The 26,488-nt window shown below is 41.4% G+C and overlaps 1 long non-coding RNA gene across 2 annotated transcripts; it reads left to right on the forward strand.

The window, feature by feature from the left end:
* The first annotated feature begins 431 nt into the window (after positions 1 to 431).
* On the forward strand, positions 432 to 26,488 carry LOC140845883 (uncharacterized). Of its 2 annotated transcripts, XR_012124791.1 has the most exons (3): positions 432 to 675; positions 3,512 to 3,661; positions 25,961 to 26,488. It is a non-coding gene; the product is annotated as an uncharacterized lncRNA (long non-coding RNA). The 2 variants fall into 2 exon arrangements; XR_012124790.1 differs by lacking the exon at positions 25,961 to 26,488 and having other exon boundaries at positions 3,512 to 7,617.

Here is a 26,488-nt window from a genome sequence, read left to right on the forward strand (position 1 = left end):
GAGGAGAACAACTACACCGATTAAAGGCCAGATTTGCTAATTGGCTTTTGGGCTGTGGGGGGAGGGAAATGGCATGAACCAGCAGGACTATGTGGGGCAGATTGGGGGTAGGGAGTTTGGGGGGATTGCCTTTTGGGAAAAGAGAGATTGACCAGATGAATTCTGTGATGGCTATTGGATATCAAGTAAAGAAGTCAAGTGGGCAATTGAGTTGTAAGTCAAAAGCTCAGAGACTAGTTTGAGGCCAGATGTGTAAATCTGAATGTTATTTAATAACCTCAGTGGTAAGGGGAGTGGTGAGAGACGTGAGATAAGGAAATGGGACAAAGCAGTGGGGAACCCTCGCTGTCGGAGTAGGAGAGAAAGGGGGGAAGCAGCGAGGCAGATGCAGAAGGAGGGGCTGGGCGGATGATCGACGGGGAGCCCTCAGTGAGGTGAGAGGAGAAGCCAGCGGAGTGTATTGCCACGAAAACCCGGGAGAGGGAACTGCAGTGAGGAGCGCTCGGCCGCGGTGGGCGCCCCCGAGAGGATGCGTGCACGGGGAGCCGGCCTCCAGACCCGGCGGCGTGGGGGGTGCTGTTGACTGACAGGCCCCGACGAGTCCCGAGGACGGAGGGTGAACAGAAGCCGAGAAGGGGCGTATTTCTGAGAGGTTCTGCTCTGAAGGGAAGTCGGGTAAGGGAGATGCGGTGCCGTGCGGGGCAATGGGAGGAGGGATCTTTCCTCTTTTGAAAACACACACGGGAGCATGTGTTTAGGCTGATGGACGCAGCCCAGCAGAAGTGCTGCGTTGACGGTATGGGAGGGAGAGAGGGGTCGGGTAACACCAGACTGGGGATCTCGGGAAGGCCGGAGACAGGAACCGCAAAACCAAGGTCTGAACTTGAATAGCTGGGAAGACGTGTTCTCCGTTTTAAGAAGAAAGAAGGTGTAGAAAGGTTGCTAGATTTGTGGATAGGGAGGTGAGTGAATTCCTGATTGATGGCTCTTATTTGCTCCATGAAACATGGAGTGAGGTAATCAAATGGGGGTAATGGGAAAAAATAACAGAGAAAAAGTATAAAGTAATCATCTTGGAGAGTGGCAAAAAATGAGGAAATGCAGCCAGATGGCCAGCGTTTTGAGGGCCCCTTGAATATCACGCAGCCCACTTGCCTGTGTGGTTCCCTCCCCAGTGCTCAGCTGTTTGGTTAAGCACGTCACATACTGGCATCACCCAGAGCTTTTATATTCTCCTGCTTCTTATATTTAGAGAGGGGCCGAGAAGATGGGATGACAGTGATAACATAGTGGGGGTCCATGGAATTGAGGTTTTGATAAGGCTCAAGAATTTTGTCAGTGGGGCTATTGAACAAGTGCAGTAGAAGGATTGGAAGTAGTGACTGGAGAGTGCTTAAAAGTGAGATGTTTGAAGGTGGAGCAACCTCTGCTGATGAACCAGAGGACCTCAGCTGTAACTGTCGTGTGGGTGACAGGGGCAGAGTGGAGGAAGGCACAAGTGAGATGGTGTTATTGAGAGAAGTAGAGTCCCAGGTGGATACTCTTGTGAATGTTGAACTCATTATGAATGATGACCGTACTTTCATGGAAAGGAAGACTATACATAAATGGGGGATAAGAAGCCTCTAGAACATGACAGCAAACGGGAGGAAAATGAGGTGGTGTATTCAGGTGCCTACATGTCAAGGGAGCAAGACACGTGCTCGCCCACTGCCTCCCCTGCCCAGAGGACATGTGAACCACTCACTGAGAAGTAATTTCAGACTCTTTACAATGGCCACCAAGGCTCCTTATGATCTGGCCCTCCTCATCTACTGCTCCCATCTTTTCTAGTGTATTTCTGAATTTTACCCACATTCCAGCCACAAGGCCACTTTTCAGTTCCTTGAGGAGGCTAAGCTCTTCTATCCCAGGGCCTTGGCATATGCTATCACCTGTGGCCCCTTCTCAGCCTCAGCTTAGATGCCATTCCTCTTCTCTGATCTTATAAACTAAGGTTTATGAGCACCCTCTGATGCTGCTTTGTTCCTTTTCTTTATGGTACTTACCAGACTTTGAAAGTATATATTTAATAGTTGGTTTACTTTTAAATTATTTATAGTAATTCATGAACATAGGATCCCTTTCCCCCCCCAACTATTGTTGTTACAGAAGCTGGCAGGGTGCTAGGTGCCTGGTAGGCAGCTCAGGTGTACCACCTACTGTTAGGTTACATAACCTGAGTTCAAATCCCAGCTCTACCAAACCATTTATGTGATCTTGGGGATATTACTTCACCTCTCTGTGCCTTTGTCCTTTCCCACCCCATGTGTAAAATGGAGAAAATGGTATTTGTTTCATAGAATAGATGTGAGGATTATAAATAACATAGGCAATTGGAATACCTATAACAAAGTGCTCGATAATTATTTGCTAAAGGATGCTGCAAATAAGCCTTCTTTGATTCAACTTTCTATTGTGTATAGATTTGTTATAAAAAAAAGCTCTTTTAGTTGTAAAATCATATTGTTTCTAACATTAAGTAACCAAAACACTTTTGTTCAGTTTCTTCAACTATAAAATGAGATAGCTGATATTGTGATCTCCATGGTTTTCTCTTTTATTTAAAAATCCTCAGTTATATGAATACAGAATAGATTTTCCTCCTTTGACTCATCATGAAAGTAGTTATACTTAATTACTTAAAACACTGAGGTGTTTTTTCATTTCTTTGTTTATTGTTTCAATAAGAGTTGGGGGAATCATAATGGAATCATCTAGAAAGTGCTTGCAAATTACAGATGCTTTCCCTCTTCCTTGCTTCTGATCCTGGCACAAGTGGGAGAGGGTATCAGAGTTGAAAAATGTCCCCAACTAAATCAAATCTCCTCCTGTGGTGTCTCCCACTGATCACCTTCTGCCAACTGCCTATTAAGAACCATTTATTTAACAGATACTACGATGGAAGAGATGCCTACATGGATGTGAGCCAAACATAGGAGGCATGATGACTGTAACCATGTACCATTTATTCTCCCCACTTAGAATTTTTTGCATGTCCGTGTTCTGAAAACAATTCTGTTCACAGCTCTGTGCAACTCTATATCTCCAATCCTTAGAGTTTCTGTATCAAGTGCATATTTATTATCACAAATCTCTCTATAATATCTCTCTAAAAAAGTGAAAGGATTGTCACTTGAATTTCCTTATATTCTATTTCAGTGAAATTCTATGAGATTTTAAAAGGCATTATATCTTTGAAACATGTTGCAATCAAATCCCAGTGTCAAAGCACAATACATCGAGGTTTCAAGTGTAAAATTTTGAGTGAAGGCTTTATTCTGCTTCTTCTCTGGTCTACTTCAACTCTTCTCACTTACCTTCTAACCGAATGAAGGGAAGTAGACAGTTTCATAAACAACAGGGGACGTGTGAGTTGGGTCAGAAGTGGGATGCATGATTTTGGTATCTACCAAATTTGGGTGCCAAGATATTGACTTCTTTGATGGTGGGAATTGATTTGTTGACTTAGGTGGAGGCTACTGATGTGGATGACTGCATGTTCTTTGCCTGCCTTGGACAGATACCTGTGGAGGCCCTCATTCTCTGCCGCTGGAACCTGGACATTTTCTACAGTTCGAGAAGGCCTACTCTACAAAAGCCAGCATGAGAGAAACATTCTGTAGGAAACTATGAAATCTAGTCGTAGTTGCATTTCTTTTTTCCAATAGTCTTACATTTTCCAACTGTAATCAATTTTGTTGTGTGAAATTTCCATTTCAATCAGCACCTGCCGAAAAAGCTTTCCAGATTGTTTCTAATTTATACCTGCTAAAGTGGCTCCTGTTTTGAAAGGCATTTGGATAGGGAAATGTTCTCGATTGAGAAATCTGCACGTTCTTGTTTACATTTGTGATTGCAGATATAACTGAATTTTCTCAACATTCTCTTAACGAAAAAACATCCCAGTGTTTCTGGTTTTACTGAACATTTGAAGTATAAAAAAAGTTCCTGTGAAACCTCGAATGGAAAAACCAGACAGTTTGGCCATTCCTTAGTGCTGAAAAAACTCAGGCAATATACTTTATGCAGGCTTAGTGAGAACACCTCAGAAAATGATTTGTGTAAATGAGTGTCTTGGAAAATTCTTACACAAAGAAAGGTTTGTGTTTCAATTTGTGCTTAAGAGAGAAAAGTCTCTCTTTTGGGTCCAAAATACAGAAGCATGAGGAAAATGGCTTCACTATTCCAGATGTCTTTTCTGAACTTAAAACAAAAATTTCAATACATACTTGGTGGTTAAGGTAAGATCAGAGTACACAAGTGTGAGAGACTGCATTAACCTCCCAGATACCCCAGAAAATGCTCCCACTTTTGAGTGTGAATTCAATTCCACTCAACACCAACGTTTTGATTCAATTCCACAATTGAGTATGTGCAAGGCATTATGGAAGGTAAGCATGAATAAGACAAAGAACCAAACTTCTGGAAGAGTTCACAGTCTAAAGGGGAGACTGAGATTTATGCACATGACTTGCATTGGGAGACCAAGAGAAGTGATGTTATGGGGATGTACAGGAGGGGCTTTGGGCTCATGGAGAGGGACTAGGGCTTCTTGGGAGGCTTCCTGAGCTGAGTCTGGAAAGATGTGCCTGGCAAGGTATATTCTGAAAGGCTTTCCATTTCTATTAAGTATCACGTCATCCTAAGAAATAAATTAACTCTATCACTTAATCATTCATTTATTTATTCAACAATATCAAAGACTCACAGTAGACCAGTTACTGGGACTTTCTGGATTTATTCAATATTTATTCATTCGTATATATTATTTGAGCACCTATCACACTGTTCCAGACTCCTTTGTTGTTTTTTGTTTTTTTTACTTTTTAAAAATATTGAGGTAGGGTTGATATACAGTCTTTCGTTGTTTTCTGGTATACAACACAGTAGTTCAACAGTTACCCATATTATTAAATCCTCACCCCCACTAGTGCAGTTACTGCCAACATGGAAAGATGTTACAGAATCACTGGCTATATTCTCCATGCTATACTACCCTCCCTGTGACAAACTTATATTATGAATGAAAATTTTTGTGTCCTTTTATCTCTCTTATGCTCCCCACCCACCCACTCCAAACCTTCTCCCATGGTAACCACCAGCCACTTCTCAGCGTCTAGGAGTCTATTGCTAATTTTTTTCTTTTTGTTTAGTTTTGTTTTTATATTCCACAAGTAGGTGAAATTATATGGTATTTGTCTTTCTCTGGCTTATTTCACTTAGCGTCATGCCCTCTAGTTCCATCCATGTTGTCACAAATGGCACAATTTCTTGTGACTCCTGTGTTTTTATGCACAGCAGTACAACTCTGTTCAGGTTCCCGGACCCAATTCCAATGCATGTGTGTTGGCAAGGGGGTCTTCCCATGCACAACACCAACCAGTTCTTGAATACCAGCAGGGTCTCCAAGAACTCAGCTCAGTTCTAATGCTATCTGCCTAGAGAAAGCACTAGATTTGCAGGCTAAAGGCTCCATCTTATTAAACTGCTCTCTACCCCCCACTCCAGATGCTAGTCACACGCCTGTCCTAACTGGCTACACATTGGAGGTTCCAACGACCTCCCTCTTAGGTTAGATTAATTGGCTAGAATAACTCACAGAACTCAGGAAAACATGTATGCCTACCTTTTTAATAAAGGATACCATAAAGCGTACAAGTTAACAGCCTGATGAAGAGATGCATAGGCAAGGTCCCAAATAAAGGAGCTTCTATCCTTGTGGAACCTGGGGCCTGGCTCAGTGGCATGTGAATATGTTCTGGTTCCCCAGGCATGAAAACTGTCTCCGACAGGGAAGTAGGACACAAGAGAGTGATATGCTCATCTCAGGGGTTTTTGTGAGGGCTTCTTTGCATAGTCATGATTGACTAAATCATTGGCCATTGGCTGATTTAACCTTCAGCTCCCACCCTTGGGTTTGGTCCAAAAGTCTCTCATTGACATGACAAGACACCCTTTTTTCACCTTTAAGGCTCTGAAGTGTTTTAGATAGCTTTGGGTGAAGACCAAATATACTTTGGAAATGTATATTTGGTTATCTGAATGGCCAAACATGTATTTCTTATAATTCATTATATTGCAGCTCCTTACCATAATCTCTCCCTAGGACTAAATCTTGGCAGTTTTGGAAGAAGGTCAACCATGAGAAACTGCTTATGGCCACGGAACCCAACTCCAACTATTTCATTCTCCCAATAATTCACAACCAACCCAACATTGGCACCTTAATATTTATGATTGCAATTTTTCCAAGTCAGGGGCCATTTTTAATTTAATTGCTGTCATAGTTCAGAAAAGAAAAAGTGGACTAGGAGACAAACGCTTGAGTTCTAGTTCTGGTCTCACCATGTATTATCCTCTCGATCTTGAGCAAGTCAACCTCTCCTTTCTCTTCTGCACATTTAAGATAAGGCTAATAATTTTGACTTGATAATATGAGAGTGGGGAATTGTGAGGACTGAATGAGAAAGGGTGCCCAAAAGTCCCTCATAAGCTGTGAGGCCATATAAAAATGGAATGTTTTATTGATAAGCAATTTGCTTACTACATCAAGCACTAGACATTTGCAAAATACTTGAATATGATTATTAAGTTGATGGTTAATTCTCTTTGGTGGTGAATATTATCAATACAGCCAGTAAATTATATTGAAAGTGGGTCCATTCTGGACTGAGTTGTGTTCTCCCAAAATCATAAGTTGAAGCCTTAACACTTCATGTGATTGCGTTAGGTGATAGGGCCTGTAAAGAGTTAATTAAGGATAAATGAGGTCGTATGGATGAGGCCCTAATTCAATATGACTGGTGTCCTTACAAGAAGAAGAAAAGCTACCAGGAATGCTTGCGGGCAGAGGAAAGGTCACGTGAGGACACAGCAAGAAGGCAGCTGTACTCAAGGAAAGGAGAGAGGCCTCCTGAGAGGCCAGCCCTGCCCGCATCCTGATCTTGGACTTCTAGCTCCTGGAACTCTAAGAAAATTAATTTCTGTTGCTTTAGCCACCTAATCAGTGGTATTTTATTATGCCATCCCTAGCAAATTAATATAGGATCCTTAAGTAAACTTCAGTGATTTTTCTTTTCTTAATGAATTTACCCATGTCACAAGTAAAAAGGTCACTTAAGTAGAGAAATTATGGAATCAGACTCACCTAGAGTTTTAGAACTGAGTCACTTAAAAGTAGTAACAACAGATTCAAAGGATTACCAGATGTTTAATTGCTATAAATTTGAGAAAGAAGTTGTGATAGTCCAGTTGATTCAATTGTTTCTTGTTGAAATTTCACCTCTAAATTTTGGGATTATACTCAGCAACTTTTGCACTCATACACATTTTTTGTTAAGATGCACAGATGTGTTATTTGCAAAAAATAGCTAAGTAGAAGTGTCAGATCTTAGCATAATGTCCATCAAAGAAATGAAATCCCAGAAGTCTGCAATTCTTTACCGGGATCATTTTCTTACTCAGTAGGGATTATATGTATATATGCTTTGATACTTATTTTCATTCAGTGTGGAAGGTTTTTCATTTGCAACATACATGTTCTTCAAATCTCCAAATATATACAGTAAGAAATTCTGCTTGTTTTATTTTTGTTTTTCATGTATATATAACACTGATTTTATTTTGAGTATTTTATTTTTTAACTAAACAGGAATTATTCATTCCTGGCTAAAAAGACAACTAGTGTTCAGAATGAATTGCTCGGTCCTAAAATGTAGATCTTAGAATACATATAACACTTCTTATTCTCTGATAACTGTTTTGCATCATTTTATTCAGATACCACTTCTCTTTTTAAAAAATAAAAGCTTTAAAGCCATTTGTTAAAACTGGTTAACATAAAAAGTTGTAGAAAGGATAGTTTTTTTGGCATTTGCTACTGCCTCAAGTGGAGGCTTATTGTAAAGATTTGACTGAACAAACATACCCTTAACAAAGAAGTTGAATGATCTGAAAGTTCAGAAACTGATGCAGTAACTGATTTGGGACAGCCACACCATCTTTCAGTTACCAATTTAGTGTAATAGCCAATAGCATGATGACAATCGAGGAATAGCGATTTCGGACAAATATGTGGTGTAGTAACACTGTCATGAACAAAGAGGACATTTCCCAGAGATACACTTCATGGTCAGAAACTTTGTCACCAAAAGCAGAAATAAAGCAGGAAGAAAAGACATGCATGCACGATAGAGAAGTGAGGGTGGTGGGAGGGGAGCAGGACTAGAGCCAAAATTTATTTGCTGTCTCTCAAACAGTGATGTCACTCACCTCACACGTTTAACTTCGAGACTAATTCCCTGTTACTCTGTGTGCAATGCAGTTACTGTTTGTTGTCTGTTTAATACCATAAACTGTCCCACTATTAGTCTAGATCCTTGCGCCTCCACATGTGGTCCACAGACCAGCAACTTGAGTCCCCTGGGAGCTTATTAGAAATGCTGACTCCTGACGGCGCCTGATATGCAGACCCTCTGAGTCAGAATCTGCATTTTGCCAAGATCCCAGGTGATTTGTTTATACATTAAAATTGGAGGACACAGCGCCCTGCTACTTTAAGGTGAGGAGGAAGCACCCGAACACCTCGTTAACAGGCAGATCCTGATTCAGTAGGTGCGGGGTGGAGCCTGAACCTCTGCCTTTCTGAGGGCCAGGCTGAGGGCTGTCGGGCCGCCCTGGGGGCCAGCAGGATAGAGTGCGGTGGCCGAAATTCTCCAGTGATGACACAAACTTGTAGAGAACTCAAAATGCCAGGCACCTCATGGAACCACTGAATTAGAACGCTCTGGGGAGTATTCTGGGGAAAGAATTTTGACTATTTTTTTTTTTTTTTTTTACTATGTCAGGTAATTCTTATCATCAGAAGTTAGGAAATTCCCACAGAGGCCAGTACATCCATTTTGTTCTTCCCATCTAATACCTCTGACCAGGACACATTCCCCAATGGCTCAGTGGCCCGGGTCGTACAAGCACTCCCATTTGAACGCTCCATGAAGTCTGAAGTCCTGGCCCTTTGTGCCTTCCCTGCGGAATGATTTTACCCTGCGGAAGGATGCGGTGCTACAAACCACGTCCTGCTTTAGTGCTTTACGGTGGGTCTCCAGGAGAGGGGCAGAGGATAGGAAGAAAAGGAGAATCCAACGGCCAAGACCCTGTCCCACCCCGAGGTGCATCAGTCTGCCCTCTCCCCAGCATCTTTCCCAGCTCAGGGAGTGGCCGCCCCAGCCTCTCAGTGTGCTTTCCTGAACATAAAGCCTTTCCCTGGGGCGTCAAACCAGGCTGGCTGGCTGCAAGTGAGTCTGTCTGGAGGCTGCTGGCCAGTCTTGGGATGGCACCCCCTGCAGGACAAAGATGGTGAGTATCACAGACTCTCCTGAACTCTCCAGTCTTGTCCTTGCCCAGCCCATGTAGCTTCCTGTGCATTGTAATATATTTTGACCTCATCATCTGCTGTTGTAAAGAAACTCCCTTTTCGATGATTTGTTAATGCAGCTCTTAGTGGTTCCAGCCCCCGACCCATGTCTGCTTGCACTGCTCGCTTCACTTGGAATGGCTCTGCTTCCTCCTCTGCTTGCCTGGAAGTTGCACCGTCAGCCCCCGTCTCACTCACTCATGGGCTTCTTCGGGATGCCTCATCGCTCATCACTTCTCTCTCCTTGAACTACTACAGTACGAGCATTTATGCACACGGAGGCATATGGGTGACATAGTAAGAGAAAGGGCCTGTTTTCAGCTTATCTCTGCCACTTATTGATTGTGCAACTTTGTGAAAGGCATTTAATGTCCCTGGGCCTCAGTTTCCCAATATGTAAATGGGAATAATAATATTTACTAGTGCAGAGACTCATATGAGATCACATATGAGAAAGCTAACGGCATATGAAGCACAGCAGGTATCCAATAATCCATAGGTCTTGTTATTATGACCACTATTATCACGTATTACAAGGTGACTGTTCCACATGTCTGAGTTTCTAACCACCTTATGAACAAACAAAGATAATATTTGACTCTGTTTGTGAATTCTCTTTAGTCCTCAAAAGGCTGCAGGTCTTTGGAGAAAGGCTTGAAAGTCCCACTGGAAGATGAAATGTGAAATCCTAGAATAAGTTAAAGAAGTTCTGCCCTCAGGGTTAGGAGCCAACAGAGACACAGACACAAAACTCGGCATGCCAGGTGCAGTGGCATTTCCCAAATGATGCTCTAGAGAACTGTGATTTTAGGAAATGCATAAATGAGGAAAACGAGGCTTGAGTTGAGATTAGTTCAGGAAACACTGCTGGCAATAGCCTCCTCCTGACGAGTGACTAATATTAAAGCTTTGCTGGAAAGAAACCTGTTTAACTTAGTTTAACCAAGCATTTTCCAAAGATTGTTACTGAAACATTTTTTTCAACTAACATCCATGCAGAGAGACGTTTGACTGGTTTAAGAACACATCAGCAAGTCCTTCAGAGACAGCGGTATAACCGATCTTTGCTCTATTTTCAGATCTTTGTCCACCAAGTAATCACCTGGGTTGTATTAACCTAGAGGGTGGCATGTGTCTATCTCCACAGATGAGTCTTCCTGTACTCTGTTGTGATGTCCTGTTGTGACGAGTTGCCCCTGGCGCAGACAAGGCAGTCTCCAGCACATTATCTAGACTAACGTTCAGCAGAACTATGCCAGCAGGTGTATATAAACATGTATATAGGGTTTACACATAAACACGATTTGGAGGAGGGCAATTGAGCCTCATTCACTGCATGTTTAGGTAGAGAGAACTGGGTTTCTAGGAGATCATAGCTCCATCTGGCTAGGAAACTATTGCTGATGTCTCTATTTCATCTCCTGACTGATTTCTTCTCTATCCTTTGGTAACTAAAACCTGTTTGTGATGTCTGTGCCTGGCTCTTCGGTCGATCTAAACCTACTCCTGGCATTTGTCTACACGGGGATCATATAGTCCAGTAAATGCCAGAAATATTTTCCCACAAATAACTTAATTCACCATTTGGATTTAGAAGCAGTTTATATCTTTGTATGTTTTTAAGAAGCTATCATTGTTAAATGTAGCAGATGAAAAACATTTTTAATTTAGAAATCATATAAAATTATAGACTTTTAAGCTATTGTCATTAAACTAACTTGCCAGATTGATTGTGCTCTCCATTGAGTTGTATGCTTACCAAGTGGGGTGTGCTTTATCTCACGCCTGTTTATGCTAGTTCTACTTTTGTTACATGTTCCTAATTTAATTAGATATTACATATTTGCTGATAGAATGCAAAAAAGATTATTGTTGAATGCTTTATATAAAAAACTAGATAAAGTTAGCTATCTTCCCAAAAAAATCCCCAAATTAAGGCACCAAAATACTATTGCTGTAAAATTAGATGTAGGCCAGCGTAAATAGCCTAGCTGTAAATAGATGTATAAAACAATTATACAAGTTGGAGAAGGGGAGTCATAAAAATCTGTAGGGGATTTTAAATTCTTGTTTCACTTGTAAGACATTAAAACTTGGCGTTATAGAGAATGTATTATCAATCATGAAAACACAATGCAGAATTCCAATCAGTGAATTCATATGCTAATGAAAAGTTTGGTTCTAGACCAAAGTCTTGGTCAATCAATGTGTTCTTATATGTTTTTAGTCAAAGTCAATTATGTAGGGTATGTATCAGGTATCATTTTTTATGATCTTCTGGTTTAACTTTGTCAGTTAGCCAGCGGACTCATTGGTGTAATCCTGTTATACTGGATTTATGCAAGCTCTTATACAGGCTCCTATTATTTGAACCTTGTGATAAATGAAGCATGAGTTGCCCCTTGTGATTTCAGCTCTCCTCCTTACCTAGCTGCAATGCGGATGCACTTCAAGCCACAGAGCCCTGTGCTCCCTTTACCTGTAGTTGCTCCATCCATCTCTCAGCTCTTTTCTATTTAGCAGTCCAGAAAACATGCGAAAGACAATGTGGAGGCTCTTTCTCTTCTCTCTGTTAGGGCAGCTGTTGCCTTACTCTTTCTGAAGTCCCGAAGCCCGATGTTAGCTTGCCTTAGTCCCAGAAACCCAGTTTGCCTTTCTTCACATCACACTCACTTCTTTAAACTGGGGACTTGCTTGGGCAGCTGACAGCTCAGATGGTCCGTCTTTGTTCTCACCTGCTGGCTCAGAGGTCTCTCACCGGTCCTGCTCATACTTCCCATGGCCTGTTCGTCTCTGCTTTGAGCTTTTGGTTCATAGTTCCTTATGTTGGTCGTCACATGGCACCTTTGATGTCTTGGGCACAGTCTTCATCTGCTGGAGTTCAATCCCCAAACTGGATAGTGAAATGATTTTACTCTTTCTACTGTTTTACTTTGTTTTTTTTTCCAACAGAGGCAAAAGACTAGAATGTAACTAACTGTGAAGGCAGCTATGTTGTGCATGTACTGTTTATGTACTGTTTTCAGTTTTGTTTTTCTTTAGACTATTTTCTTTAGACTGAGTCTATCGGAAAAGATAAATCTGGAGAGACTGATCTCTTATAATTAAGTAGCTTGTTTATAGGCATCTTTAGTTACCACCCACCATATAATCTCAAGTTAACTATGAAGTATTAATTATATATATCTTAATCTCAATTTTGGATTTTAGGAATCAAGGCTAGGAGTTCAACCCAGTCATGGAAGGTTGGTGGATGTTGCCAATAAACAGATAAAAAAGAGGGAAAGTAGGGTGGTGGTGGTAGTGGTGGTAATGAATATATCTTCCCTATTAAAAAGATTCACTGTATGCTTGGACCATGATAGAGAATAAACTCAATGCAGTTATACAGGCTTCTATTATTTGAACCTTGTGGTGAATGAAGCATGAGCTGCCCCTTGTGATTTCAGCTCTCCTCCTTACCTAGCTGCAATGTGGATGCACTTCAAGCCACGGAGCCCTGTGCACCCTTTACCTGTGGTTGCTCCATCCATCTCTCAGCTCTTTTCTATTTAGCAGTCCAGAAAACATGCGAAAGACAATGAGGAGGCTCTTTTTACTGGAAGGCTGAAAAGGAATAAGAAAACAATGTTTGTGTTTAGAATACTCTGTAGGAATCAGGTTTTTTAGAGTTTAAAGTGTAAAGAAGAAACTAGAGTAGTTTAATAATATTATAGCAATAGATTAGAGTGAGTGTATGCACCACGCATAGTTCTGAATCTCACACCACTCTCCTCAAATACCCGTGGATGATGCTGTATTGCTCTGTCCAGGGACAGCAAATGACAATTCATATGAGCAAGTACAAAGGTCAGCATGCCTACACCCATTATTACTTGAGTTGAACCTCCAATCTAGCCATTTATTTCCAGATAGACTCATGAATGTCATTACACGGTTTTATAGCTCATTCAATATTGAGACTTTCTAGTCTTCTGTTCCTAATTTATGAGATTTATGAGATTTAGATAGCACATATGTTGGAAGTATTAATGAATGTGACTCAGTCTCAACTTAAAATATAGTGTAGTTATTCTGTCTCTAGTTTCTTTCAGTTCCTGATGAGAAAGGCAAAAGCTTAGGAATGTGATTCAGTGATACAGAAAGTAAACACAGCATATACTGCATATGATGCTAAAAAACCCCAAACAAACCCTAATATCCTGGGCAGGTATAGGAATAACTTCACAACAGCAGACACAGTGTCTTTAGGTAAAGTAGTGCTGGCAGTGCAGGCATGTCATTATACACAGTACTGGGCAGTAGCTGAACAGTGTAAAATTGCTCTCCAGATAACTTCAGCAAAAGGACACCAACCTGTGCCATTCAGTCAAAAGTTACAGGCAAAATATGTGTAAACAATAAAGAATCTCATTTGTTTTAGTTGGCCATTTTTGGCCATTTCTCCTTGATACAATGAGGGATGATAATTCAAACCAAAGGGATTTAAATGCATGGTGTTTACTAGCACATGTCAAGTTAGCAGTAATTTAAAATGCATTCATTTTCAGTTATATTGATTATTAATATTATGCAAAGATTTTAAATCACACATCAAAGACTCCTTCATTGAAATATACAAAATTGGTGTATAAAAGTTTTTTCCACTTAAGCCACTTTGCAAGAAGAAAATCCAGTAACATTCAGGCATATCAGGAGGTTTTCATGGGGTTTGCTTTCTGCTTTTGGGATATCCTTCTGGGATGTATTGGCAGCAGACCAAGTTCACTAAGACTAATGAAGTTATGCTTAGATAATCATGTGTAAGGCCGTGATTCAGCTCTAAGCAAGTGCTTTGGGCCATTCATCACACAGCATTTTTAATACTGAGCAGTTGTGCACCTGTGCCATGGCCATGCCTCATCCTTGGATGGCAATCAGGACTTTCTACTCCTAAACCTCTCTGCTCCTGCACACCATTACCTCCTGATGCGATGCACATGTAACTGGTGTACTGGGCAACCTGGGTGCAAGAAACCAGGAGCCAAAGCAATTTTTTTCTTTCTGATCACTCCCTTTAAACTGGGTCTCAATTTTGTTCTTCCACACTCCTTGAAAAATAACCTTAAAGCAAGTCCTAGAGTTTTGGGCACTCTTAAATGAAGAACAGGCTCACTTCAGAAATTAAAATAACCAGTTGAGTGTAATAGTCAAACCTCCAAACCTCATTCTATTGGTGTTTCCTCTTCTGCTTAAGGGCCTGATTTGGGCTGATAGCCTGTAATGGGGAGCTCATGGGGTTGGCTCTGACCTCCACACCACTGACTCCCTTTCCCAATTATTAGATGAGGTCTTTGAGCTCTTTGACCTTCAGCCAAAAGGGAGAGGGAATCAACAAGAGGCAGTTTAGGTGAGGCTGAGGTTCTAATGTTGCCCTAGTCCTTGCTGGGGGACTAGGAGCACCCCCTCCAAACCCCTTCTCAGTCCTGGGACCCAGGGATTCTTTTTCCAAGGGGCCCTGACCCTGCTTTCCAGTCCCTGCTCAGGCCTCTTCCCCAGGTCTGTCTTCCAAGAGTAGGCCACACCCGCTGCATGCACTCCTAAGCCCAAAGGATGGCCAGGGGTGACATTTTGCTGGGGTGTAAGTGGGTGGAGCCTGGTGCTTTGGGCTTGGGGCTTCCTATGCATGCACCTGGATCTCCTTCTGCTGGATGGTGGAGTCAGGGGTGAGGGATCTAGGCAGGAGACTGGGCGCTGGCAATCTCCACCCCCCACATGTTGCCCTCTTCTGCCATGGAGCTTAGAGGAGTCTAAAAATTATAAATCTGACCCTGGTCTTCCAGATGATTCTGAAGCTATATTTTTAAGGTAGGAAGATGAAACATGTTATTCAACAATTTATTAGTTTTATTTACACTTTTAATTATTTAGGTAATGGTAGGTGGGCCTCCAACACTATTCTTGCTGTAGGCCCATCAAGTGTGTGTGTGTATGTATGTGTCTGATACTTCCAAGAGACCTCTGATTATACTGGCATTACTGTAGTCAATGACTCATTTTCACATGTTTACTTGTTTAAACTTTACCTATCTCTGCCCCTGGAGTTCTTATGGACCATCCCAAATGTTCTCTACTGGCTCCCTTCATCCTTTCAGGAAGATGGAGGTACTTTTTAAAATAACTAGAGGCTGATTCTCCACCACAGGCCCCCTGGGCCATGAGAAATCTCAGGCCTCCTTTCCCCATCATCAGAGGATATGAACCTCACCCCCATAGAAGCTCTTTTTCTCCTTGATGCTAGGCAAGTGGTTCCAGCCAGCTTCTCTTTTGGTTTGCTACCGGCAAGAGTTTCCTTTTCCTCAAATGCAGGGAACATGTGACAAATTCTCCCAGTTGTTCTGTCAAGGTCACTTTCACTTGGTCATGGGGGTGTGAGGCTCTGCACAGCCCACTGATGACCCTCCAGAATGGCCCTTCCTCCCCAGCATCTCTGCCATCACCCCCATTAGGCTGGAAGTGGGTAAGCATTCATGTTGGAAGAACTGGGCTCCTATTTTCTTAGCTTGCCCAGAGTAGGTAGTGTAGGACCTCCCTTTAGGGAGTCCTTGATAGACATAATTTTATGGACCTTTGGGGTTTCTGCCAAAGTTCCTCAACACCAAGAAAAGCAAAACATCCCATTATATCTGCATTTGAAGGATGCCCCAAACCCATGTCTTTTTTCCTCCCATTCTAGGCAGAAATGGAGACAGGGGGATCAACAGAAAGAGCCTCCAGATGTGTATAAGAAAAATAACTATTTAGATCCTCAAATAAGGGGAAAACAAAATATTAAATTCAGCTAGTAATATTAGATTTACAAGCAGACAAGGAAAGGGACCAATTTAAGAAGCAGTTTAGAATGTAAAAAATCATCTGAGTGGGGTACATTGGAGGAAAACTGAGCACTCGAAATACTTTCTATGACACCAAGAAGGAGGCAAGGAAATGATGTCCTGGAATAAGGGAAAATTCAAGAGCTGAGGATTTCAGGATTTTTGAGCAATAATGTGGATTCACACTCAGCCTTAAAAGGCGCAGTCTTTAAAAGTATCAGGAGGAGCTGCCAGTGGCGATGATCCTGCTGAGACAGGGGTAGCCACAAGGAGCAACCTGCCCTGTGTATATTTTGTAGACCTACTATGTGCAAGAGAGAAAGGCACTGGCAATGGCAACAATAACTCAGGGAAAACATGTCTGGAGACCTTGTCATCTATGAGAAAATGCAGAGACAGGAGGAGGACTGTGGAGAATGCAAAGCTTCTACAAACTGGGATGCTCTGATTTTGAAATAAGGGAGACAGTATCTCTAGCACCCAGATGCCTAGACAGAGCCCATGCTCAGTGCAGCATTTGCATACCAGGGAGGAGCGACTTCAAAGGGAAATGGAAATTAAGAGTTTTTAAACATAAGAGTTGGGGAATAAGACAGCCTTGAGGAGGACATTATGGCTGGATTGTCCCCAAAGAGCAATTTTCTAAATTTTGTGAGAAGGCCAGAGTATCTTAAATGCTGTGCTCTGGAGGAGAAGGCCCTGGTGGAATCCCATCGCCTCTCCTCCCCACCGTGGCCACCCTCAGTCCCCAGTGGTGAGATTCCTCCTGACCCAGCTGGGCTCACAGGTCCTGGACTTTGAATTCCTGGCAGAGATGCGTCATATCCCCTGAGCCTGGAAACTCTCTTCCAGCATTTTCTCTGATGACCCTCCTTCCCCCAGACACCATCTGGTCTCTGCTCTGTGGTAACCACCTATAGATGCTGCTACAGGGACTCCACGCCTTCCAGGACAAAGCCCAGGTTCCACTGTTGAACGCACTCCAAATCTACAAGGGCAACTCTATGTCAAGTTTCTCTTGTCTAGTTTCTCAAAGGTGAGCTGACAAGACATTTTGGAGGGAAGAATTTGGGGCTTTATCTTGTTTGGTCCTCAGCTCATATAGGTCTGTAATTTTGGACTTTATTTTTCATGTAGAAGTTTATTAATAGAAGGGCTTATATGATCTGATTTTCGGGCATATTTTTCATGGTTGATTTTCTTCTTTGTTATTAGGTTTATTATTGTGCTATAACTGGCCATAATTTGAGATGGAAATAGAATGGAAGGTAAATTTTTAGCCTCGGGTGAAACACTATCACAGTTAATTAAAACATCTCAACTCATTTTATAGGTATCTAGAGACAGAAAGTAGAAATGCTACTGTCATTTCAAGAATAAACGAAAGAGCAATACTCAGGGGAAGCAGCGACGTGAAGGGGGAGGCAGGACTGCCCTGATCGGCTGCTTTTCTTGTTCTGCCACAGTCCGCCTGCAGCCCTGGTGACCTTGCAGAGTCTGTAGGCGGAGGGTTAGAAAACGCGAAGGAGAGACCAGTTTCTCCCTTTCCCCATGCTCCTCTTGGAGCACAAGAGGAACTTTCACCTTGTAGGGAATATTGGGGAGTAGCCTCTGTCTCCTGCGATATACCCTCCAGCCACTTCTTTCCTAAGAAGAGGCCCTCTCCCTGCTCTGTGTGGGGAGCCAGCCCCAGGCCTGGCCCCAGGCAGGAATGGCTGTCTTTACGCAGTGCCCGTGCCTTTGAGCAACAGGGAGTGGTTTGGAGGGGAAAGAGACAAGTCTGACTTCGGCTGCTTTTCAACCTAATTTTACTGGAAAAATATATTTTTATGCCCATTTGATACTGTTTATTGCTCATTTGTCCTGAACCTGTAGGGGTGTGATTATCACTCCCAGAAATCCCAAATCGGAGTCCTATGGAAACTGGGATGTTAAACATGGCCTCTTGGCTGCAGGCACAGATCTCTGCCCACTTCTTGGCCAGTCCAAACCCTTAGTCCCGGTGCTTCTTGGAGGCAAGATGACATGGAACGCATGGGAAGCTTTGTTAGTATTTCACCAGGAAAGGGGTGCTCTGGTTTTATATGACTGGTTACATTTATGGACACAAAAATATGAGGCAAAACTTCTGAGAATTACTCTTACCTCCACCTTAGGGGACACTTTTTTACTATTAAAATAAACCATGAACTATTGACTGGGGAAAATGTTTGCTCCATGTGTTGCTGCATTCTCTCAGCTGCCCAGACTCGTTGCTTTGATTCCCACACCCAGGTTTGGGGCCGCCCACATTTTCTCTTTTGCCTAAGTTACAAATCCCTTTGCCTGGTGCTTATCTTCAAGTACTGCTCTGTTCCTCAGCCTCGTCTGATAACCAGGGTGCAGGACTTCACGTCTGCTTTGGATTTTGTGCTGGAGTGTGCGTGTGTATGTGCCTTTGACTGGGTCCTAAGTGAATGTAGTCAGGTGGGTCAGTGATCCACCTTTCTGTCCTCAAAATAAGGGTGGTTTTGGTGTGTGTTTACAAGCAGTGAGTTTCTCACGGACAAGCTTGTGAATACTGTAAAGCCTGGGGGTTAGTGATATTGCACTGCCTTTTATTCCAAAGGCTCATGCAGCAATTTACAAATATGCAAAAAACAAAAATTCAAGCAAAACACAAGACGAACACTGAGGGAAAAAAATAGAGTGAGTAGGTAAGGAAGAAAGAGAAATTGGTTTGGAAAAATAAGATGAAACCTAGGATGAATTTAGCTGTATGCTGAGGCCTGCCACCCTTGTTACACTTGGGCCATAGATTTAAATGCCTCTGAGTTTTCTAGCAAGAAATGCAGAAAAAGAGAAACAAAAACATACGATTTTCTGTGTATATAATAAAAACACATTTGCTCAAAAGTAAGAAAACTATTCCTGCTGTTTATGCCTATGGGGTTGCTTTCTATGTTTTTATAAAGAATATTCTATGAAATTTAATGAGCAACGTTCTCATGCTGAGACAACAGTGAATATCTTAGCATCATCCCTCCATGGACGTAATGGACATAATTATTAAATACAGTCGATTCATAAGAGCAATTCTACAGGAACTGGACAATGTGGTCGAACTATGCAGCCCTCAGAGTTTTAACTTGATTCAGGACACATTGAAGTTTACAATATATGGACCGCTTATCCAAAGTTTAGGCAATTCTTCTTGAACAGTGCTCTTCTCAATGGAATTTTGATAGTTACTGGGAGGCAGTGGGTAGGAGGATATGGTGACTTTATTAAGTTCCTGAACTGTAGACAATCCATATTATTGATTTAATTTAGAATCTTTATTCCTTAACAGTCAGATGGGCTGGAAAGTAGGACTGACATTCTCTTTTTAGATTTGAAGATCCTGGCAAGGATCTCACTTGCTAATAGAAATGAGCCCAGGTAATTAACATGCACAAGATACACAGATTTTTGCTTTACTCAAGTACAGTGACAATTACTGATGCAAGTAACAAAGTGCTATTCCTTAGAGCCTAAATGAAATAATTTCAGCCTGGAAACTTTCTGAAGTAGGTGTTGGGAACAAGTCAACAGAACCATAAAAAATTATTCAGTAAACACCTATGAAATATCTAGCTTTGAACATATTTTAAAATATTATGCAAATTTCATCTCCCCATTTCTCTACCCTTCCCAAATGAGCTCTTTACTTTGAGATGCTGTGAGTCCTTTCTTTCAAGAAGTTAAAACTCTCATACAGGCTCCATAGAAGACTTGTTTATATCACATTAGCCAGAACTGTGTCACAGGACCACTCGTAGCTGCAGTGGAGATTGGGAAAATGACCATTTAGATTTTCCAGCCTCTAGAGTGGAGGCACCCCCCAAAATTGGGAATGGGAGTTCAGGGACCAACTGACAATGTTTCCTACCACAGCCCTCTAGCCATAATAGGAATGGTGGTGGTGGAAGTAGGATTTAGGTATTCTCTCATACCTAAATTTTGCATTAGCAGATGGAGAAGGAGGCCACACAGGGAACTCAACTAACATAGTCAAAGCCAAGACAGAAGGAGGTTCGAGGCAATTGTCTTAGTTCTAACTCTTCTGTTTGTCTTTTAATGCAGCAGGTTGCTGTGCACATCTTGATATCAGGCCAGTGTATCTTCCTGAAGAACTCTTCCATCTGGTGGCATTTCTATGGCCTTTTTGTTATGATAATTAAGAAGGAAGGCCTCATATTTAGTGTCCAGCCTCTGAATGACATATTCAATAGAAAAAAATAGTTGGAAAATCAAAACATACCACAAAGAAAAAGTGGTAAAACTATTACATAAATGGAATAAATAGGTAAAATAATCACATCTTCCTCTTCCATTTTATATTATAGATTTAATCAAACAGATTTTGGTGATACTTATTGCATAAAAAGCATATTGGGAGAGAGAGAAATATACATTTTCATCATTTTCAACACAACAGTTTTCATCTTAGAAAGACATCAGGTAGAATATTTTCTGCAGCAAACAACAAATTCCTCATCTTTAATGACTTAAAAATAATATTTATTTAACTCCCAGGATAAGTGCGTAGGTGTGGCAGTGCTTGGCTCTGCCCTCTTCTGTTGGTTTCACCAGCAGGCTGGTAGCAAAATTACCACAGCTCAGGGCACCACATACAAAGCACATCCCCACAGAAGAGCTTGTTCTCAAGAGCTGAGAATTTTCCAAGTGGGGGTCCACTCTGCTTCGTTAGAATCAGCTTGAACTTGTTAGGAATGAAATTCTCAGGCCCCACTCCTGGCTTCCTGAATCAAAAACTGGGAGTGGGTTCCAGGACCTTATGGATTTTAGCAAGTGCCTCCTGCCTGAAATACTTGTCTCACTAAAATTTGAGATTCACTGGCTCAGACCAATAATTCTGAATCCTCAAGACTCTAGACGCCAGAGCTCTACTCCAGAACTACCAAAATTGGAAGGATGGTGTTTGAAGGAGGGCTGAGAGAGGGAAGAAGCTGGACATTGGCACTTCAAGAGCTTGCCCAGCTAAGAACTTCTGGCTTCACCTAATTGTGCCTCTGGGCCTGGGCTCAGATTCCCTGAAAACATATATGGTCTGTGGAGAAGGTAGACACTGCACGGTATCCTGGTCTTCCTGGGAGGAAAGAAGACCACCACCAGCATCTTCCTCTCTCTCACAGTTATAAGCTCAGCCCAAATCCCAAAGCATACTCCTTTCCTCTCTCACTGGTAAAAGTATTTTCATATTGTTACATAGTTTTATTTCATAATTATTGCCTTAATAGCTACAAAATGAGTTGAATCATTTTGAAGTTGTGGTGTATGTAATTTTCACAAACTTAAGAAATGTTCATAAAGACTACAAGGAGCTAGTGTTATATAAGCTTAAAATTACCATAGAAACAGACTCTGCACAGCTATGCTAGCAGAGGCATAGCAGACGTGTGTGTGATGGTGTGTCAAACACAAGGAAAACACAGCTTTTAGGAGCTGTGCTACCTGTTCTTCTGCCTTCCCTGACGGCAGAGCTTGTATGGAGATAATTCCAAACAAAAAAATATGTGTAAAAGATTTTCTTAGCTGTACTCTATAATTAGTAGAATACTAGTTCTTTTAGGTAAGAGATAGAAATACCATGAATCATGCCAGATAGTTAAATATTTGGGAGCTCAATGCCAGATATTTCCTAACTCTCTTCTGACAATGATTGCATAAAGTGGGAAAGAGACAACTGGCAAATCAAACAATGGATACCTATTAGGCGTGTCTACAGGGTGGTATGCTAGGGACCACGCAAGAGAAGGAAGAAGGGCAAGATGTGCTACATAACATATGTGTCATATATGTATGATATATACCTCAAAAACTTTTGCATGAGGATAAATGAATTAATACAAATACTTGGCACACAGTAATTGTTCAATAAATGTTTTTTTCTATTTTAAGTCACGTTAGCATTATTGTTTTATTAGCAACTGGAGACCCTTAAAAGATAAACAGAAGATACATATTATTCAATTTACATTTAAAAAGTACTTCCCTGGCTGGAGCATGGAGAATGGACTGATGGCAGAGGAAAGGATAGGTGGAATACTGAAATTAAGAGAAAGTTGTAATAATCTGATCGAGAGAGGGTGGGGACCTGGATTTACCAGTGGAAATGCATCGGATGGGAACCTGTAGTACTTGACTGAATATTTCTTCCAACTAAGGAATTAATAATTATTGAGCTCTTATCATATGCCAGGCACGGTCTCAGGGCAGGGGTACAATGGCAAGCAAGAGAGGAAAGGTTCTTTTCTATTTGGAGTGTGGATTGCAGTAGTTTAGAAAATAGGTGCAAACTAGTAGGAGAAAGATATACCAACTGGAGTAAGATTTGTGAAGGGGACAAACAAGGAGCTAAGAAACAAACAACTCATGGGTGGAGGTGGGGCTAGTTTTTGATGTTTCTTTTAAGAGGCCGCTCCCAAGTGGCTTTGAAGCTGAACACTGAAGAATGAGAAGAAGCACCCAGGGGAATGGGGCCCAGGCATTGGGAATGGCACCCACCAGATGGAGCCAGTGTGGCTGGAGCCCCAGCAGCAAGAGGAGGAACGTGCAAATGGCAGTGAGGGAGGGGTGCGGGGGCCCAGGCACGCCGAGTCTCCCAGGCCCTGAGAAAGAGTTTGCATTTGAAGTGGAGAACTTTTGCAGTGTTTTAAGTAGAGTGTGAGAAAGCCTTATGCTTCATGGTGATGTCACGGTGGTGCTGGAGAAGAGGCTGAGGAGCTCATTGAAGCAAATAGTAAACGAGTGAGGACAAGTTGTGACAAAGTGATGAACAAAATGCTCTGTCACTCAAAGGAAGCCATCGTAGTAAATCTGCCCATTCGGGATGGAGAAGCCTGGGCATATCGAATTATACTTGCTGATGTGGTAGACCAACTTCTGAGGAGATAGCTCTTCTTTTTGACTCTAAAGGACCTTTCATCTAAAGGCCATAGTTAATATCTTTTTTTTAAAACCTATAATGATAAATTCTTCTGTTCTTTTTATATAGGAGAAAAGGGCAGATATTTTCATCTGTACCTAATTTAAAAAATGCCTTTCTGAAATTTCAGCCAATTTTAGGTTGTCTCTTCTGTTCTTAAAATATTTTCATATTTGAAAAACCATTCTCAGCAGAAAGTTCAGTAAAGTTAACAGATAATGGAATCTTAGAACCCTAGAGTCTTAGAAGTGTAAGGACAGCTAAATATCCCTTTGTCCAAATTTCTACCTCAGGCCAAGATACTTTTCTCCGAAGTCGCCTAGTCTGTGATGAACAGGTCATCTCAGGGCTGGGGCACCACTCCCACACCCAGACTGACCCACAGGCAGGCAATACTAACTCTGCAGCCTTAAACTGAGTCTTGTTTGATATGATACCTGCTTTTCTTGAATTCCACACAATGGTTCTACTTTTACCTTCTGAATTGACAGAGAAGTCATCAACATCCTTTCCCTTTAAAGTTTGTTATAAACTTAAAAACAAAGTAACCTCTCAGAGTCACCTGCTAAAGAGTCTTGGAGCTAAGATAATACCTGGACATCTGAGACTGAGCCCATGCTTTTAACTATTAAATAATCTTCTATTTGAGCCATCTAATTGTATGATCATCCAGTATTCTTCATCTTGATCTCAAGGATGCAACTTAGTATTTTGTCTAACAGTGGCCTAAAACCTAACTTCAAAATATTTAAGTTAGGTCTTTGGTTTACTAGCGTTTTACCTTAATTAAAAAAAAAAGAAAAGTAAGTAACCTATATGGGTAACAGAGATTCCTAAAGACTTTGTCTTTAATATGATGTACATATGCACAAAGTTCATTTGAGTCACTTATCTGTCTATATGATTGAGACTGGCTTTGACTGGAGAAAGAAGATAAGGTGCCATTGTCGTTTATCTATGTTCCAATCAGAAATAGTGTTGGGGCAGGAAGTAAAGCCCAATCAAGATCCTCAGTATACATAGAAATTATTTAAATAATGCAATTAAAAAAACTCAAATATTTGAGGAGCAAAATAAAAAAACAAAAACAATTTTGGGGGAACATTGTCAAATAAAAAGAGAAAAAATTACAGCACCCATAGTTCCACCATTTAGAGATAATCTCTCTTAGCAGAAATGTGTATATTCCAAAAGTGTGTTTTTAACCTTTTAAAAAATAATAAACTTTACTTTCTAGTGCAGCTTTAGGTTCACAGCAAAACTGAGCAGGAAGTACAGAGTTGCCACATACCCTCAGCCCCGACCCATGCACAGCCTCCCCCACTATGGTCGTCCTGCCCCAGAGTGGCACACTGATAAACCTACACTGACTCATTATAATCACCTCAAGTCCATAGTTTACATTAGGGCTCATTTTTGGTGTTATATTTTCTCGGAGTTTGGACAAATGATGACCACATGTATCCGTCATTATAACATAACACTGAATAGTGTCAGTGCCCCGAAATCCTGTGTTCTGCCTATGTAGCCTTTCCTCCCACTAACGCCTCGCAACCACTAAACTTTCTACTGTCATCATTTTGCCTTCTCCAGAATGTCATATAGTTGGAACCATAAAGTATACATATAGCCTTTTCATATTGACTTCTTTCACTGAGTTACACGCACTTAGGGTTCCTCTGTGTCTTTTCATGGCTTGATAGCTCAGTTCTTACCTCTGAAGAGCGTTCTGTTGTCTGGATGTACCATAGTTTATTTATCCATTTGTTAGGCAGGAAGCCAGAGAGAGGCGGGAGGAGGGGTCAGGCTGACCACAGAGAGGTCCAGATTGCAGACAGTTTCCACCAATGAGAAAACCTCTAGCAGGAGGAGTAAAACCACAGAGAAAGCACACAAGCTAGAGTCCAACTGTGCATGCTCCTGGGGTGTCCTGAAGTGACCTTTCCTCATCATAAATTCATTAACTTAAATCAGCATTGCAGTTTAGCCCCTCTTGGTAGGCAGAGAGAATTCTGGGATAAAGCAGCGTAGTGGCAATTAGCTTACATCATTGCCAGCCCATCAATCAACATTTGTTTGCATAACACTAACCCTCCTAAATACCTTTGCAAGCACCATAAAAAGGAACTATCACCAAATATTCAGGGCCTGTCTGACATTAGGTCAGGGTCCACTCTGTCACAGAGTGTAATAAACTTGCTTAACTTTTTTAACTTCCTTGACTCTAGTTTCACTCTGTTCAGCTTCCCAGTGACACCAAACCGAGCTCCTTCCCAGTATCCCCTGCTGAAGGGCATCTTGGTTGCTTCCAAGTTTGGACATTTATGAATAAAGCTGCTATAAACATTCATGTGCAGGTTTTACTGTGGACATAAGTTTTATATTTGTTTGGGTAAATACGAAGGACCACAATTGCTGGATCATATTGGAAGAGTGTATTTAGTTTTGTAATTGAGGAACATATTTTAAGTTCAACTGAGCCATGCAGAGGCTTGAATTAAAAAGTCAGGTCAGAATAAGAAAAACAAGAAAAAGAAAACAAACTAGGTTGCAAGTAAAACAGTTCAGAAATCTTCTGAAGTTGACTATCTATCATTAATTTACTTTGGTGAAATTCAAATAAGCATGAAAGTACAGTAGTCCCCCACCCCTTATTCATGGTTTCACTTTATATGGTTTCAGTGACCCACTGTCAACTGAGCTCTGGAAGCAGATGATACTCCTGATGAATCATCAAACGGTCAAAGCAGCCTAACGCTGTGTCACACTGCTTCTGTCATTCACCTCATTTCATCTCATCAGAAGGCGTTTTATCACCTCACATCATCGCAAGAAGGGTGAATAAGAGTATAAAAAGATATTTGATAGGGAAAGAGATTGACCACATTCATGCTTTTATTACAGTATATTGTTGTAATTGTTCTATTTTATTATTGGTTACTGTTGTTCATCTCTTAGTATTCCAATTTATAAATTAAATTTTAATTATAGGTATGTATATGTAGTAAAAACAAGTAAATAGAGGGTTAGATAGTATCTGTGGTTTCAGGCATGCATTGGGAGTCTTGGGATGTATTCTCCCCCAGATAAGGGGGGACTCCTATAAATATCTTGTTGGCCCAACTTACCTGTTGATTAAAGAGCCCTTATTTTTTTGCATCCCTCCAATGTTTGAGTGAATGACATTTAATGACAATAGTTCTATCATAC

The sequence above is a fragment of the Manis javanica genome, chromosome 13 (assembly GCF_040802235.1).
Source record: "Manis javanica isolate MJ-LG chromosome 13, MJ_LKY, whole genome shotgun sequence".
Classification (NCBI taxonomy): domain Eukaryota; kingdom Metazoa; phylum Chordata; class Mammalia; order Pholidota; family Manidae; genus Manis; species Manis javanica.